The sequence below is a fragment of the Plecotus auritus genome (genome assembly GCF_963455305.1).
Source record: "Plecotus auritus genome assembly, chromosome: 8".
Classification (NCBI taxonomy): Eukaryota; Metazoa; Chordata; class Mammalia; order Chiroptera; family Vespertilionidae; genus Plecotus; species Plecotus auritus.
The window spans coordinates 105,015,798-105,023,115 of NC_137782.1; the positions used below are offsets into that span (position 1 = coordinate 105,015,798).

General features: G+C 44.1%; 1 pseudogene across 1 annotated transcript; it reads right to left on the reverse strand.

The window, feature by feature from the left end:
• Positions 1-3,500: 3,500 nt before the first annotated feature.
• On the reverse strand, positions 3,501-4,237 carry LOC308255723 (derlin-1-like; annotated as a pseudogene). The gene is made up of 2 exons: positions 3,750-4,237; positions 3,501-3,690 (listed from the first exon to the last, which is right to left on the reverse strand). The product of its transcript is annotated as a derlin-1-like (transcript).
• Between the last annotated feature and the right edge of the window lie 3,081 nt (positions 4,238-7,318).

Below are 7,318 nucleotides of genomic sequence, written 5' to 3' on the forward strand. Positions count from 1 at the left end.
TGTAGTCTTGAGTGGAGGCCTGGGCTGGCCAGGGTGTGTGGAAAGCTTGGCTCCCTCCATTGCCAGAGAAACCCAAGCCTCCTGCTTGCTCTGTGGCCGCAGCCATCTTGGTTGGGTTAATTTGCATACTCGCTCCTGATTGGCTGGTGGGCATGGCTTGTGGGTGTGGGAGAGTGATGCTTAATTTGCATATTACTCTTTTATTAGATAGGATTTGCAAGAGCTTTTTGTATATTAATCAAATGTGCTTTTTTCATGTGTTTAAAAAATGGTTAAAATAGTAGATTTATGTTATGAGCTTGACCACAATCTATATATATATATATAAAAGCCAAGCAACCAGAACAACTGGAAAGACCAAAATGCTTAGTCGCTATGATGTGCACTGCTGTTGGTCAACTGGCCCTATTGGGGGTGGGGCCAACTGGCCAACCTTTCATGGCCCCTCCCACTGGCCGGCCCCAGCCCTGATCAGCCCCACTCCCCCATCTGGGGCCGAGCGAGCCAACCTCCCACAACCCCTCCCCTGCCAGCTTGGCCCCGATTGGCCACCCTCAATTCGATCGGGGGCAGGGACAGCTGGCCACTCTCCCACATCCCCTCCCCACAGCTGGCCTGGCCCCAATTAGCCCCAATTATGGTGGACCAGCCAGACCCCACCTGTGCACAAATTCATGCACTGGGACCCTAGTTAAAAATTAGAAAAAATAAAAATAAAGAACATGAGCATGTTAGTTCTCTTGACCTTGACTAAAGAATTCCCCCTCTGAGGGAAAAAATCCCTCTCTCTCTCTCTTTCTCTCTCTCTCTTTTTCCAAAGGCAGAACCATTTTATGGGCAATCTCCTCTAGCTGCAAATCTGGGAGTTGGAAAGAGTAGAAGGGAGGTGTGTGCAAGAAAGAGGTAAGATTCCCTTTGACAAGCATTTGGTGGCCCAATTGCAGGCACCCAAGTTGGTGACAGCAGACCAGGACCTAGTAAAACCCATTATTCGGATGGAAAAGACACCAAAAATCATAGTCATTTCTGAAATTTGCACAGTTGACATTTTTTTTTCATAACAGAAAGGACTTGAATGGGAATCACGAAACTTGAGGAACACTTATAATTTCTTCAGGATTTAAAAAATGATGGCTTAGAGAAACCAAGATGGCGGCATAAGTAAGCACCTAAACTGCTGCCTCACACAACAATTTCAAAACTGCAACTAAAAAACAGAACAGATATCATCCAGAACCACAGGAAGGCTCACTGAGTGGAAATTCTACAACTAGAAGTAAAGAGGAAAGCTCACGGAGAATCAGAGGAGTGGCAAAGGGCTGAGGTACTGAGACACGTGCAGAGAGGAAGGGCAACTGAGTGCCTGGCTGACTTTCTCTGGCGAGAGGGGGAAGGAAGACCCTGACTGCACTGAACCCCAGTTCCGACTGCACTGAAACCCAGTTCTGGGTGAAACCCCATGGACCCAGGCTCATACAGGGGGAGTATGGACTGTCAGGTAGAGAGAAAGGCACACGGAGACTCGGAGACCCGGGGGAGCCACGACGGGTCAGGAGGCACACGCACATGCACATAGTGCTCGCAGAGAAAGCTGAATGCGGAGGTTGCCACAGGCATTCCCTAGCGGAAGGGAGTCAGAAGCTCCTGACTGCACTGAACCCTAGTTCCGACTGCACTGAACCCCAGTTCCGGGCGAGCCCCTGGGGACCCATGCTCTTACAGGGGGAATCTGGATTGTCAGGCGTAAACTCAGGAGAGTCATGGAAGGCAGAGGTCTGGAGGTGCGCGCACAAGGGCAGGGCAGACGGGAAGCCAAGACTGTCTGCTCCTCCCTGAGACTCTGCCCCATCCAAGCTGAGCACAGAGGCTTTTGCAGTTTTGCAAGTCTGATCCTATAAGGCTGTCTCCAGCACTGAACTTCTCCCAGCATAGACACAGCTGATCCTCACAGCCAACTGGCCTGGAGGTCTATCCCTCCCAGTTATACCAACAACAATCAAGACTTAACTACAACAAGGCTGTACACACAGTCCACAAAGGGGTGCACCAAGAGTGTCCACCTCAGGTTAATTGGGGAGGCCAACCCACTGGGCCATATAGGAAACCTAGCACACAAAGCCACCCTACCAACTCAGGGAAGCAGCAAAAATGTGGAGGCAAAGAAACAGATCACAAATGAAAGAAATGGAGGAAAACAAACCACTGGATATAGAATTCAAAACCATGGTTATAAGGCTTTTCAAGAATATCCTAGGAAAGGCCGATAAATTTAGCGAGACCCTCGAGGATATGAAAAAGGACCAACTAGAAATTAAACATACACTGACTGAAATAAAAAATATTATACAGAGACCCAACAGCAGACTAGAGGAACGCAAGAATCAAGTCAAAGATTTGAAATACAAAGAAGCAAAAAATACCCAACCAGAAAAGCAAAAAGAAAAAAGGGTCCAAAAAGTTGAAGATAGTATAAGGAGCCTCTGGGACAACTTCAAGGGTACCAACATCAGAATTATGGGGGTGCCAGAAGAAGACAGAGAGCAAGATACTGAAAAACTATTTGAAGAAATAATGACTGAAAACTTCCCCTACCTCGTGAAAGAAATAGACTTACAAGTCCAGGAAGCGCACAGAACCCCAAACAAGAGGAATCCAAAGAGGACCACACGAAGACACATCATAATTAAAATGCCAAGGGCAAAAGACAAAGAGAGAATATTAAAAGCAGCAAGAGAAAAACAGTTAATTACCTACAAGGGAGCACCCATACGATTGTCAGCTGATTTCTCAACAGAAACTATGCAGGCCAGACGGGAGTGGCAAGAAATATTCAAAGTGATGAATGGCAAGAACCTACAACCAAGATTACTCTACCCAGCAAAGTTATCACTCAGAATGGAAGGTCAGATAAAGACCTTCACAGATAAGAAAAAGCTAAAGGAGTTCATCACCACCAAACCAGTATTATATGAAATGCTGAAAGGTATTCTTTAAGAAGAGGAAGAAGAAAAAAGTAAAGATAAAAATTATGGACAACAAATACATATCTATCAACAAGTGAACCTAAAAATCAAGTGAATTAAAAATCTGAGGATCAAAATAAACTGGTGAATATAATAGAATTAGTGGCATAGAAAGGGAGTGGACTGGTAATTCTCAGTAGGAAAGGGTATGGGGGAGTTCAGGAAGAGACTGGACAAAAATTGTACAACTATGGATGAGGACAGTGAGGGGGAGGTAAGGGCAGAGGGTGGGGCGGGAACCGGGTGGAGGGGAGCTATGGGGAGAAAAAGGAGAAACAATTGTAATAATCTGAACAATAAATATTAAATTTAAAAAAATTAAAATAAAATAAAAAATGGTGTCTTGTACAGAAAGACTACCTTCAGTGTGGGTCAGGTCCACCAGTGTTTGCTTGGATGCAGTTGTTGAGCACAGCCAGCACAGGGAGGAAAATTTCCTGAGCAGAGTGGCTGGTGGGCCGGCCAGAGGCCACTCCTTCATTGGTCCCCAAGTCAGAAGCCCTGTCCCCAATTGTGTCTTCCACCTCCACCATTCTGATCAACTGCTCACCTCTCACTAGCAGGGAGCACGCCAAATCCAGACACCCCTCCTCTCCTACTGGGCAGCCAGTGGTACAAAAACTGGAGTGTGGATAGAAAATTTCTTCCTCCTAGGTCCATTGGTTATCTGAACATTAGGAAGAAATAAAGATGTCCAACCAGATTTCCAATGATCTCATTGATTACCAATGATATAGTAAAATCCAAGGATAATCCAAGGTAAGTAACAGGCCTTAATTCGTGTTCTGAATCAAAATGACATGTCTGTTCAACTGAGCCTGGGCATAAAGCATGGACATGATCTGAGGAATCATCAGCAACTGCATGTCCATTGCTAAGCCAGTAATGACAATGCAAATCCAGTTTAAGAGGAGCATGATTAAATAGTCTGCTGGCCTCCCATCAAAAGCTCTTGTTTTGAGTCATGTAGAATACTGATATAAGAAATATAAATTGACCAAATAAAGAAATCCATTTCCTGGATCCACAGGGAAAAAAAGGTGGCAGTGATGGGTCTCCAAATTTGGAAACAGCAGAGAAAGGCTTCGGGCCAGAGGATGAAAAGTCTGGGCTGATGAGACCTAGTTTGCTAACCAGGGCACCTCCATGGTGATGAGGAACCAATAGTGTGTGATGGCCAGGATGCTCCTGAACCAGTCCCCAGTGTCCAACATCTTCACCTCTTAGGTGGCCAGGATGAGCACAGCCACCCGACTCCCCATCCCAGCTATCCAGCTTTGAGCATGGAAGATGTCCAGGCAGAAGCCGCCCAGGTCGTGGTGAAGAAGGCAGAGACCGACGGACATGGTGCCAACGAATTCGGATGAGTGAGCAAAAAGATCATTTTATTAAGTATATAGAAAAAAGCAAAACAGAAAAGACTACATGCAGTATAATTTATATAAAATTTTAGAGAATTCAAATTGATTTGAAGTGATGGAAAGCAGATCAGAGATTGCCTGGATGTGGAATGGTTGAAGTCACACATTTTTAAAGAGAAAAAAACAAACAAACTTACAGGTGATAAAACTATACTGTATCTTGATATGGGTGTATATTTCTGATGAAAGTATTTAAATTATATACTTTAGATGGCTGCAATATAAATTTATATAGTATATAAATCATACTATAATAAAATTGATTATACAAAAAATTGAAAAATTTAGTCTAAACCTTTCTCATAGAAGAAAACCAAGTAAACCATGTAACTGTAAAAATAATGCCAGGGTGGCATGAAAGCATTGCATTATTATTATTAAATATACTGTAAATGAGGCACATACAGCATGTGACATCCTGTGCTCTACACTGTGGTGGAACAAGGTTCAAACAGAAACTCTGAAAGCACTTTCTAGAAACTCCACATTAGATCCAACCATGACCTCCTGATTCATAGGTTGATGCTCAATCACTGAGCCACAGCCAGGCAACAGCAGCACTCTTGAGGATTAAAAATGGCGGCAGAGTAAGTGGATGCTGCACAGTCATGCTCCCAGAAACAAACTGGAATTACAACTAAAATACTGAAAAACTTCCTGAATAATCAATGGAAAACTCGCAGGAGAGAACCCTGACACCTGAGGACCAAAAATGGAGACTGCATAGAGTGTGGTTGGAGGGACAGAGATGAGAAAGGTCTGGACAGGCACCCACAGACACTAATTGAAGTCCTGGAGAGATATCTCAGCTTGGGGGTGGGAATGCCACTGAGAACTCTGGGATCTAATGCCCACGTTGAGCCCTCAGCAGAGAGCACCAGAACTGTGAAAAGCAGCAGGATTACTGTCTGCCAGGGAGTGACAGCTGAAAATGCAGACACCCTCTTAAAGGGCCAGTGCACAAAATTCCCTATGAAGCCACCCGTACCTTGAGCTCTGGCAGAGGGAGGATGAAGTGTACTCAAGCTGTGAGAGCAGAAGCCAGGACTTGGGACTCAGGGGACAGAGCTCAGAAGGCAGACACCCCAAGAGTCCTGGGCTGAGTCATTCCCTCATAGAGCAAAGGACATCTTTCCCACATAGACATTTGCCTTGCCTGTGGGGAAGACAATCAACACACCCTATTGGAAAACACCTTGCCCTGAGGCCACTTAACAGACTAAAAACAACTATTAGCCTCCAGGCAGAACTGTCCCACCCTGTTGAAATAAACTCTCGCCACACCTCAGGACAATTACCTGGGGCGCAATTCAAGTGGGAATTCTATCAGTCTGTAGGCAGAGGTGGTCTCAGGAGGCTTTGAGTCTTTGCCTGATCTAATTAGTCAGAAACAGCCTTTAACACTGTCCTGCACTAGAGATTGAGAGGTGTAGAGCAGTGGTTCTCAACCTTTTTAATGCCGCAACCCTTTAATACAGTTCTTCATGTTGTGGTGACCCCCAACCATAAAATTATTTTCTTGCTACTTCATAACTGTAATTTTGCTACTGTTATGAATCATAATATAAATATCTGTGTTTTCCGATGGTCTTAGGCAACCCTGCTAGTGGTTCTCAACCTGTGGGTAGTGAGCCACAGGTTGAGAACTGCTGCTGTAAGTGCCTAAGACCATCAGAAAACAAAGATATTTATATTACGATTCATAACAGTAACAAAATTACAGTTATGAAGTAGTAATGAAAATAATTTTATGGTTGGGGGTCACCCCAACATGAGGAACTCTATTAAAGGGTTGCGGCATTAAAAAGGTTGAGAACCACTGATGTAGAGGATCTACCTAATACTTAGTCACAAACTCAGACAGCCAAAATGAGGAGACAAACACACAATCTTCAAATAAAAGAACTAGAGAATTCTCTAGAAGAAGAGATAAACGAAGCAGAGATAAATTTATATGAAACAGTTCAGAATAATGATGGTAAAGATGCTCAACAGCATGAAAAAAGATATAGTAACTATGAAAAAAACAGTCTTCAACAAAGAATGACATAACACAAATAAAGAACACATTGGAAGGAATACACAGCAGATTAGGGGAAGCTGAGGATCAAATCAGTGAGTTAGAAGACAGAGTTGAAAATATCACTCAATCAGAGAACCAAAAAGAAAAAAACAATTAAAAAACAGGAGGACAGCTTAAGGGAGCTGTGGGACAATGTGAAAGATAATATTAGAATAGCAGGTGTGCCAGAAGAAGCAGAAATGGAGAAAGGAATAATGGCAGAAAATTTCCCTAACCTGGTAAAGGAAAAAGACACACAAGTTCAGGAGGTACAGAGAACCCCAAGCAAGAAGAACCCAAACAGGCCCATGCCCAGAGACATCACAGAAACTCCACATTAGTGACTTTTATGAATCACAATCCCCTATCCTTTTCCTTAAATCCTGTCTACCTATGGGACACTGGAAACGAATAATTGTGCCACAAATGAATACACACTCTGTAAGTGAAAGAGGTGGAAGCAAAGCCTCATGGGAGTCTAGAGGAAGATGCATTCCCAACTGAACTAACCAGAGTAGAGGTCACAGAAGAGCAGCACAATATGCAGCTCTTCACAAGGTACCAGGCAGCTTGAGGCAGAGCAGCCAGACAAGGAAGCCCTGGCCTGGTCAGAGGGAGGGGTGAGGAGCCAAGAGCCTGCAGGGAAGTGGCCGCTAAGGGAGAAGGACTTCTAGTAGACAGCATCCTAGCTTCTGTTTGCTTCATCTGTGCCGTGCTAATGTCTTGTGTTATCCTATATTATAAAAGCCTAATATGAAAATCAACCAAACAGCAGAATGTCTGGTTGCTATGATGCACACTGACCACCAGGG